General features: G+C 36.0%; 1 long non-coding RNA gene and 2 pseudogenes across 1 annotated transcript; 2 read left to right on the top strand and 1 right to left on the bottom strand.

Annotated features, from left to right (window-relative positions):
• Positions 1-2,438: 2,438 nt before the first annotated feature.
• Positions 2,439-4,331, top strand: LOC149491973 (uncharacterized). The gene is made up of 3 exons (XR_016319194.1): positions 2,439-2,486; positions 2,887-2,980; positions 3,894-4,331. It is a non-coding gene; the product is annotated as an uncharacterized LOC149491973 (long non-coding RNA).
• Positions 4,332-5,160: 829 nt separating this feature from the next.
• Positions 5,161-6,444, top strand: LOC149491972 (uncharacterized; annotated as a pseudogene).
• A 258-nt stretch (positions 6,445-6,702) lies between these two features.
• On the bottom strand, positions 6,703-8,232 carry LOC149491971 (pentatricopeptide repeat-containing protein At3g26782, mitochondrial-like; annotated as a pseudogene).
• Between the last annotated feature and the right edge of the window lie 2,977 nt (positions 8,233-11,209).

The following is an 11,209-nucleotide window of genomic DNA, read 5'->3' as shown; positions in this document are numbered from 1 at the left end:
AGTGATTGGAATGAGAGGGCATCGAAAAAGATAGAGTTTGTTATTTTGGCAGGGGGTCTCTCTCTGTGTATCGGGCTGGTCCTGGGGGTTGCTTGCAACCATTCTTTTATTTTATTTTTTCCCTTTCTGTTGTTATCTTCCCTGTTCTTCAATCAAGTCCTGCCTGTAAATCTGAATTCTCATTTAATGGAAGTTCCAATCTCTAATTTCATCTAATCTCTATTTCTTCTTCTCTTTCTTTTACTTATCTCTGCTGCGTTCTTAACTCTAACACATCATCAAACTAAGCTTCTCAAAGTTAAGTCTTGAAAATAAAATTGTAATTAGTTATTTTGATTCTTATTCCTAGGAATGCAACCACCTTCTCAAGCCCCATTAGTGAATTTCAAAGATAATGTTGAATTGTAGAAACCATTAGGATTGTATCCACCTTACATGGAACATTTAATGCTTTTCACTTTTTGACTGTCCTGCTCTTTCAGCACCTAACTGTGAGGAGTGCGAGCATCGCCATAAGCAAAATGTAACAAGCATATGCTTGTTGCTAACCCTGTTACTCTTTGATTTTGAAGTTCAAGAACTGGATCTAAATGTGCTCCTGCCCTCGAGTCATTCATTCAATGGAATAAAATTTCTGGCGATTCTACTGAATGATCATGTCTGCTACTTTTCCTTATCCCCTCCATGCCTTCCCAATTTAAAGAATTTGTTAAGTGTATGAGATGATGACAATACTGTTTGTAATAAATGGAAGAGAAAATATGCTTTTAAAGGACAGGACACTTCACTACAACTAATAATTATGATTTTGTTATGTTTTAAATTACTTTCAACTAATTAGTTTAGCATTTAAGACTGCTAACCTCATGTATGAATTACATGCAATTAATGAATTAACCATGACTTAATGGCTGTAATAGCCATTAACAATCATTACTATCAAGTAAACCCTGAAAAGCATTTTGATGATGATCTGAATCGGACGTTACTATCAAGTATACTGTAGCAGAAACTTCAAATGCTATCATGTGCCGACTTCTCTTGAAACTATGTTATTGACAAGGCCATACCTCTAATTACTCATACTACTTAGTGATAAAAGCTATATAAATTTATAATATTCCAGTAAGTGTTGTTGCAATTAGCAGTTTCGTTGAAAAAAAGCGAAGCATCTTACAGACAAGCATCTTAGAGACTATGTGCACGGTAATGGTAGTACTGCCATTAGATTTCCAAAATTCTCTCATGCTAGATTTCATCAGATGGAAGATGGTTGAAACTGAAGAAAACGTTGTTGTTAGCTTTTCATTAATAGTTTTTGATACTGCTAATCGTCATTGTATTCATTTGAAAACACGAATGTTATCACTTGAAGCTGTTCAGTAGTAAGAGGATGATACCTATTCTGTAGTACTCAGATAGAAATCTAATCCACAGAAAATGTACTACTTTCAGCATGATTATTCTGTGTAACAGTAATAATTGTATCTGAAAATATGCATTTCCTTGCAGTCCGGCACACCAATCGCAGGAATTATGTCTCTGTGTCAATTTGAAATGTCCCTTCCTTAGTCATCTATGGAACCCGAACAAGCTAAAGTCTTGATGATATTTGGAACCAAATCATCCATATATCTGGCTAGAATATATCTTGAAAAGCAAATTAGGCCTGCCACAAAAACTTTGCCAGCAAATTACTGGGTAATGCTAACCTATATCACAGACCACTCAGTAATTCATGGAAATGGAAATTACTGTCTGCTTCAAATTTACAAAACATTGATATAGCATAATACACAAGATGCTTTTTATTCTTCTTTCTGTAGAAGTAGGATATGTTAGACAGGGATAAACTTGTAAATTCAAATCTGATGTATATATTTATTTTGTTCTTTTATAAAACTGATAATGCTCTGCCATCAAGTTCTGTAGTTTTATTTGCATTATCTATTCTATTTATATAAACAAAGGTTGATGAAACAATCTCTCCCTGTGCATTCAACACAACTTAATACCTTGACTGGAAAAGGTTCTGGTCTAACATTTAACATTGTCTAGTTTAACAAGTCTGTTTTGGCACAAAGTGCATTATCGAATCATCTTTGACTAGAAACAAGGCTTGTGTAATGATTTTTCAGTTTTCATGGATATACTTTCATTTTAATAGACTTGGTGATGGTTAGTCTTCCTCCATGCTTGTAATATTAATATCTAATAAAATTGTTAGTTGTGATAGATTGGAAAGTTGCTGCGTTCTTGATATTATTTTCCTCTCACTGGTATGATCTGCAAAATTTTTACATGTAAGTGAATTGTATTCTGGACAGGGGCTGCTATTTCCAGGTTGGGAATTCAGTGAAGCTTGGTATGTCAATTCCTACTGCCTTCAGAATAGCACTGGACACTTGGGCATTATGGGTGCAGAACGCGATTGACACAAATAGAACACGTGTCTTCTTTAGGACTTATGAGCCATCTCACTGGAGGTACTTCTTCAATACTGAGACAGTGATGTGAACACGAGCCTTTTCTGTTTCCCAGTTTGTACCTATTGTAAAACTACTTTGTTTGTGGGTGCAAACTTTTCTTGAAGCCCATTGTTCCCTTCTCATTGAAGATAATATTATATTTTTGCTTCAGCCTTTTATCTCTTCGACAAGCACAACTTCTCTACTTGGGTTGTGCATGTATCCTCTTAAAAGCATAACAAATTTGACTCTTATGATTTTACTTCAGTCTTTGGCTATAGTCCATGGGGGAAATTCTACCATTTGGCTTTTTATAATCTTGTAGTTTATTCTTTTTTACCCTTCCTGCTAGATTTCATTGCAAGTGGCACATACTCTCTTCGACATGACTAATAATGGTCTTTGTTGTCTGCATCAGCGATAAATTCCACAGGTTTTGTAATGTAACTAGGCAGCCAGCATCAAATACAGAAGGGAGGAACAGAAGTATATTTTCAGACATCACAATGGAGGTGGTAAAAAAAATGACAGTTCCTATAACCATACTTCATATAACATCAATGTCAGCTTTCAGGAGTGATGCACATGTTGGCAAGTGGAATGATAACTTACCTATACCTGATTGTAGCCACTGGTGCTTACCTGGAATACCAGATATGTGGAATGAAATTTTACTCTCTCTCCTGCTTTACCAACCATAGAAGTTCTTGCTAATGGTGATGTGAGTGTCAGCTCTTTACTGCCTTCTGCTATTATTCCTTCAACTTTGCTTGGGTGCTTTTCAGCATACTTGGCAATGTCTGCTGTGTTTGTCTGTGTGTTTGACCAGACAAAGATTGAATTTGAATCTCCTTTAGGCTAGAGTTGTAATTCAGTTGAGTCGATACACTATAGAGCTTGAACTCGACTCAATTCGAAAACTTGAGACTCAGAACTTGATTTTGAGTTCAATAAATCTCTTGCCCAATTACTGTGATTGTTCTAAATGAAAACCAGAGTAGCTGACTGCAGCATAATGACATTAAGTTTGCTTTTCATTTAGCAGCATAATGTTATCCATTACCATCGATCCTTGATACCTATAAGAGGTAATGAAATTTTATTTAATGCTGTTAAAAACCATCTTTTGCTTTCTCTTCTTACCCAATACCTTGGTTGTGTAGGTTTGGGAGGGTTAACTAGAGCACAGTAGTCCCAATGCCTTCTAAAGTCCAGTGTCTTATTTTCACCTCGTCTTAACACCATTAATGCCAACTGAAATTCTTGATATTCTCCGACAAATAAAACCTTAGGCCTCAGTGTAAAAAAACAGAATTAATTACTGACATCACTCCATTTTTGTTATTGTGATTGCAATCAATATTTCGTTTGCACTGAAAGGCGGTGCGTTTGTAACAGCATTTCAATTATCTTTCATAAATGCAGATTCCGGACATGCACAGAACTGAACATTGGTTGATATCTGTGAAAGGAGCAATCAGAACCTCTGGTCTGCAAGGTGTGCTTGTCTCAATGGCAGGCCATAACGCTGGAGTATTGGGTTTGGATTCTCTCTTCATCTCTCTTCATTTTCTCTAGGTATCCTGTGGCAGTTTCTGCAAATATCCTGCAAACGTTGATTTTTCATGGGCTTCCCAAGGGAAATATAGAATTACACAGAAGATACCTTTTTTTTTTTTTTGGGAGACTAACTTTTTCATTCGTTAACCAATTGTTCATTACGAGTGAAGGGTGTCTGTTCAGTATGTAACAATATTTTTGTTGTATATTTTTGGCAAAATTTTTGTTGAAATGCTAAAAAGAAAAGGAAATGAAACAGAAATTCACTTTTGTGCTATATAGAAGGCCTGTTTTCAATGGTTACATCTCCTCTCCCATTCTATAGCATAAGAGAGAAAAACCAGCACTTACGCCAGCTTCCAATGTTCCCTATCATGGAAATACTTTTTTGACCATTACATATATAAAAGTAAGCACGCATTAATAGTCATTGTTTCAGGTATCAATACCAGTAGAATCATCTAATTTCTGATTTCAGGTCATGGTTCAAAATTAAAGTAACATTCTATTTTTGGATGAGCAAAATAACAAGGCTCGATAACTTAAGAGAGCATTTGCAGACCCGTTGGTTGGGAATATCTGGGATTTATTTCTGTTCACCGAAAGCAGGGGCATGGACAAGTTAAGTTACTAGGATAACTGGATTTAATTCATAAAATATTTGAAATTTAATCGACTTGGGTTCAAGGTACTACCTAGATTCAAGTCAATCTTGCTTCCTTTTTTTTTTTTTTTTTTTTCTTTTGAGCATTCTATTTTATATAATTTTATTATGATTACATAACATTTAAATAGAAGCTGATTTGATATTTATTTTATCATTGATAGATAAAACTTATTGAGCTTATGTGATAAGGGACTCTTGCAGGAGACACTCTTGCAAGAGATTGAACTCCTAATTTCGCCCTAAAAGCTATCTTGTAGAAAAAAGATTGAACTCAGCCTTATACACTAGTCCGGGATGTACTCCGCGGGCGATGTGGGACGCATCATTATGTATAGTTTTGAGGCTTGAGTTGAGCTCTAAATAATTTTCCGCAGGCTTGGAATAAAATTGTCTTGAGACCTACGCCCACAAGCTGTCTATGTAAAATAAGAATAGCTTCTGTAGAATAATATTCATACTAAGAAAGAATGAAAACTTGTGACTAGTAAGTAATTAACAAATAAAACAAAGAAGTGTTTTTTAATTCAATCAATGACAGCTCTTAAAAATCTTGGCATGACAGTCAAGTAACTAAAAGCTTAGAAGCATGCAAATCATTAGACAATTCCAAATCCCACTCATCAGTCCAAACTACAAATAGGCAGGCCATATTCTCCACATCTCAGCACCAACATAACACAATCTATCAACTATCGTACCTTTCTCAGATTGAAATGGCTCATATTGATAATTATAACTTCCCTTACTTTCCTCTTCCTCCACCACATAATCCTCTGCCTCCCCATATGTTTCTCCATCCCCTCCGAAAGTGCCCCCTTCTCAAAAGCCCCACCATCTCCAAAAGTGGCTCCACCTCATAATCCTGTTATGCCCCCACCATTCCCAAAGCCAGGAACTCCGCCCAACCATCCATTTCATCCACCTCCATCTCCAACAGTGGCACCACCACATAATACTCCCCCCTCCCCTCCAAGAGTAGCTCCACCACATAATCCCATTATGCCGCCACCATCTCCAACAGTGGTACCGCCTCATAATACTCCCTCCTCTCCACAAGTAGCTCCACCACATCGTCCAATTGCGCCACCACCACCATTCCCAGTACCTGGAACACCACCCAATCATCCCCCAGCCCCTGCAGCAAAACCACCCAGTCACCCAAACTTCCCCCCACCACCACCCCATCCTATTTCTCCCCCATCACCTCATCTTGTTCCACCCTCACCCCCAACACCAGGACATCATTCAACTGTCATAGTGATTGTATTTGTCTCGCTTGGTGGTCTGTTCTTTCTTGCATTTCTCTCTGTTGCTCTCTGCTGCTTCGTTAAGAAGAGAAAGGAAAAAATAGTTCAGAAAACTGAACTCATAGATTTTGATGAACACACGAAAGTTCAGGAGGCCATTGTACCAGGACCACATGGTGAGAAACCAAGATACTAACCATTGAAGAGGATGTACACTTTGACGAGGTGATTAAGAAAAATGAAAAAGTGCGTCAAGGTTCACACACAAAATCGTCACACCAACATCCTCAGGTTTATGATTTGGCAGCCTCCTCTTCCACCTCCAATCAGAAATATCTTGAGCACAAACTCTGATTACAAAGCAAATAATGAAATAAGTTGCAGCGTAATCATATATTTTTTAATCCAATGTCCTTAATAAGATGGTACTTGAAAATTCTCTCTATTCTTTCGGAAGGTTGTCAAAAATGTTTTGATGCAATAATAAGTAAAGCTTGTGATATGCTGATTTAATTGAAATCCAAACAAACCTTTCAAGAAAATTAAATCCAGAACTATCAATATTGGGGTAGAAAGAAGAAATGGAAATGACACAAAATCTAGAGTAGTGGTATACTTGCATAATTTTGCCACCACGATAGTTGAGCTATAATTGCATGATATCAGTGTCCTGATATGAGTAGGCAGAGTTCATCCAACATCAAAATCAACATGAAACATGAAACATGAAAGTGAACCTTATGCAATATATACCTCTCCATAATTAATTCTTTGGGGTATTGTTGTTTGCAAAATTTTGTACAGTTAGTGTTCCTGGAAATCACAAGGCAATGCCATCACCTTGATCATGTGATCTAATGTATCGCATATCAAATTTGTCTGTGTATGGGAATTGTCCCCTTGGTAGAATTTACATATTGTTCCCGCAATGGTTATCCAGCTACAACCAGGAGTTTTCACCAGACCTAGTTCTCTCATCCTTGTTCTAATTCTTATTATGCCATCCCAAATACAGTGAGATTCATAAATATGAAATAAGGCTATGTAATTGCTAGAGTTTCTCGGCTCCATTTCAAAAAGATGATGAGCTGCTATTTCTCCAATCTTGACATTCTTGTGCATCACACAACCAGCTAGCAGGGCACCCCAGACACTTGCTGTTGCTGCTAATTTCATATTCTGTACCAATCCAAGTGCTTCTTCAATATGTCCACAGCGACCCAAAATATCAACCATGCAAGCATAATGCTCTATGCTAGGTTCAAGCCCACAATCTGGCAATATGGAATAAAATATCGTGCGGCCTTGATCTATTAGACCTGAGTGACTGCAACTAGCCAAAACGGCAGTTAGGGTAACAGGGTTAGGTTTCAATCCACAATCTTTCATTTTCCTGAAAAGATCCAGTGAGTTCCCTCCTTTCCCATGAATTCCATAACTAGATATCATTGCAGTCCATGTAACCACATTCCAATTTGGCATTCTACTAAAACCTTCTCTGGAATTACCCAAGCACCCACATTTTGCATACATATCGATCAATGAATTCCCAATTGCCACATCTCCATCAAACAGAACATTCTTTAAAACTTGCCCCATGAATTTCCTTTCCTTTCATCAAGTCACCCCCTCACCACAAGCATTCAAATACTTGGAATAGTCATAGCATCGACCTTACCCTTTCCATAACCATACTTCCAAACAAACTGTAAGCCTCTGCACAGAAACCAGCCTTCCCATATGCTGAAATCATCAGATTCCAAACACCAGAATCCTTCAATGGCATGCCAGAGAAAACTCTCTTTGCATCGACCAATTGCCCATATTTCACATAAAAATCCAAAACAGCCGTACCCACAATAACATATCCTTCAAGACCAAGGTCTAATCACCCACCCATGAAGCACCCACCCCAGATAACAATCCTCCTCCTCCAACAGATGCCTTAAACAACTGAGGCAAGGTATAGTGATCCGGTCGAAAACCAAGCTTTAGAAACTTATGAAAAACACTAATAGCATCAGAATAAAGAAAATTCTGCACATACGAAAACAACATAATGTTCCATGAATGCATGTTTTTGTCACACATTCTATCGAACACTTTGCGAGCATCTTGAAGAACCCCGGATCTAGAATAAGCTAACAGGAGATCCGTTTGGAGAGTGACATCGGTAAGGTAGTCATTTACAAGGATTTGGGCGTGGGTTTGCCTGGCCGGAGAAATTGCATAGTGAAGAACAGAGTTTCGGCAGCGGAGAAGAAAGGTGGCGAACTGTTTTATAAGACATCGATTTGAGTTCTTTGAATGTTTGAATTCAACTGTCCAGTAATAAGCTCATGGCCACCGGTTCTGAACCGAACCGTATTATCAGACCAAAACTATTGGTTTAAAATTTTGAACAGAAATTTCCGTCCATGACTGCATAAAGTTTACATGAATGTTAAAATATGAATACGGAAGTGGTCCAGAATTAGTGGTTATTCTATATGCTATTCTGAAAATTTTAAAAGCCTATTTTGAAAATTTTCTAATCCCATTCTGAAAATTTCTATTTTTTATAATCATTTAGGCTATTCTATATGCTTTTAAAAGTCTAAATAAATCTTTTATTTCATGATACACTTTATTTAAAAATTAAAAAATTTTTAAAATAACATGGTAAAAAAACAAATATTTAGTTTAATTTTTTTTAATTAGTTCAAAATTACCTTATTGAAAGCATTTTTCAAATTTTTCTATAATTTATTTAATTAACGTTTAGACAAAATAAAATAAAATTTATTTGATTATTTTGTATTTGTTTGTAAGTTAATTAATTTTATTTTTGGCACGCTCTCAAGCTAAGCTATTAGAGGCACGCACAGTGGCGACACCACTATTGCTAATTTCAATTCTTTTTTATTTCTAAATTGTTTTTGCTAAGGTTCATTGATGCCTCAAAAAATACACTGTGGAAATGAATATGTTGGATCACTGGACTCAGAAGAAGTTTCTGCTGCAATCCTTGTGGAGCTTAAAACACCTAAACAGACTTCAGTATTCCTTGAAGTTCGGATTTAAGTAGTGCATCCGAACTTAAGCAACTTAAATTAGGGCTGCACATGATCAGATTGGGTCAAATTTATGATTTAAAGTACCTGACTTGTACATACGGGTCAATAATTTTGACCTAACTCAACTCATTAAATGCGTAATCCTGAGGGTTAAAAATAGATTGGATACGGATTAAACGTAAACTCTCGGGGTCAAATAAATAATAATAATAAGTAATAATAATAATAATAATATGTTTAAATAAAATACAACTCTTTAAGAGGATTACTAAAAAATAAAATATACTTTAAACTTAAATTATACAATAATTTTCACAAACTACAAATATATTCAATGACATGTTAAAATTAAATTTCTTAACATGATCATTATTATCATCATCATAATCAATAATCAACGATAAAAAATTAATTTTCTAATAAAAAAGACAGCGTAAATAAAAATACTTAGTAACATAATTATATAATATGTTTTAAAGTACAATATGCTCCAATAACAAAGGTAATATCTACTAAATATGTAAATAATTTAGTATTTATATTCAAATTGCAAATCAAATCAAATTAACTAAATAATGCATAATTTATTTATGGGTTGGGTCAGATCTATGCGGATTTATCTATTGAATCCTTGACCCAACCCAACTCGTGAATTATAAAGATGACCCGCTCAATCCAACCTATTATATCTTCAAACCCGTCGAATCGGGTTGGATTAGATTGGGTTGGGTCGCTCGAGTTGGGTCGGATTATATCGGGTTATGTGCAGGTCTAACTTAAACACTTAAACAGATTTACGCAGTCCTTGAAGTTTCGGCTTAAACAATTCATGTCGAGCTTAAGTAGCTCAAACACCTCAACGGACTTAAGCAACTCGAACACTTAAACAAACTTAAGCAATCCTTGAAGTTCAAACTTAACACTTCATGTCGAGTTTTAGCAGCTCCAACAATCAAACAGACTTAAGCATGTTGAATAATCTTTAATATAGCCCAGATCTATTGTTCATAAAATTTGTTTGACAAGAATATATAATAATCGGAAGCGTACCTTGAGCCATAACGACAGATCTATGTTATGGGTTACCTCGTTGCGGCAATTCGATTCTCACTGTAACAACAGATCTACGTTTCTTCACTCTGGCCTTTTGTCCGTAAGTGCTCTCTTAATGGTCAGAGAATAATCAACAGCTGCGGGAGTTTCTTTTATGAGCTCTCTCAAACAAACTATCTCCGTATGTGTTTGAGGGAGATGTCACACTCTCTTGTTTCTGTGTTAACCCTAATCTGTTGATTCCTTTATCTTTTATAAGGCAGAGGAAGGGTATTAAAATCCTAACTGGCTCTTATCCATTAAACCCAATAACCATCATCTTGGGCCACCTTAATTAGAACCAGCCCTTTAATCACACGGGCCACATACAGATTATTAAATAATCTAACAATCTCGCACTTAGCCCATGTGCATTTCTTGAATCTATTATGTTTACCTTAATTAGAATTAAGATGATCGGATTATGGCGGTCACAAGTCATTAATCGACATGATTCCTTCCATATATCACAGATCAGTTCAATTCATAAAACTTTAGTGGAGAAACTATTCAACAATCAATACATTGTTACAATCAACTGTTATTGTTATCTCACTCAAACCATTATTGTATACATCTATAATGTGGATAACACATAAATAAGCAAAACACATCTTTAATTGAATTCCTAAGTGTCACAATAATATGAGCAAAACAACCATACGTATATATATATATATATATATATATATATATATATATATATATATATATATATATATATATACAAGTTTAAACATCATGCTAACAAGGACTTATCTATAATGCCCATCCTATCAACATGGCCAGTGAAGATTTTGGGTGGTAAGCCTCTAGTTAGCGGATCCGCTATAATCAGATCAGTACCGATATGCTCAATTGACACTTTGTGTTTTTGCACTTCTTCTTTCACAGATAGGTACTTTAAATCCATGTGCTTTGCACCCTTAGAGTACCTATCATTCTTAGAGAAGAAGACAGCTACGGAATTGTCACGGTTTAGTTATACTGTCGACAATGCCTAGACCTGAGACAAAGTTCCGCAACCACAATGCATGAACAGTGGCCTCAAAGCATGCCATAAATTCAGACTCCATAGTGGAAGTAGCAATGACAGACTGCTTTCCACTTTTCCATGAT

The sequence above is a fragment of the Jatropha curcas genome, unplaced genomic scaffold, assembly GCF_041381405.1.
Source record: "Jatropha curcas cultivar XTBG-Jc1 unplaced genomic scaffold, XTBG_Jcur_1.0 HiC_scaffold_197_pilon, whole genome shotgun sequence".
Classification (NCBI taxonomy): Eukaryota; Viridiplantae; Streptophyta; class Magnoliopsida; order Malpighiales; family Euphorbiaceae; genus Jatropha; species Jatropha curcas.
This window is presented reverse-complemented; position numbering and strand designations above follow the sequence as displayed.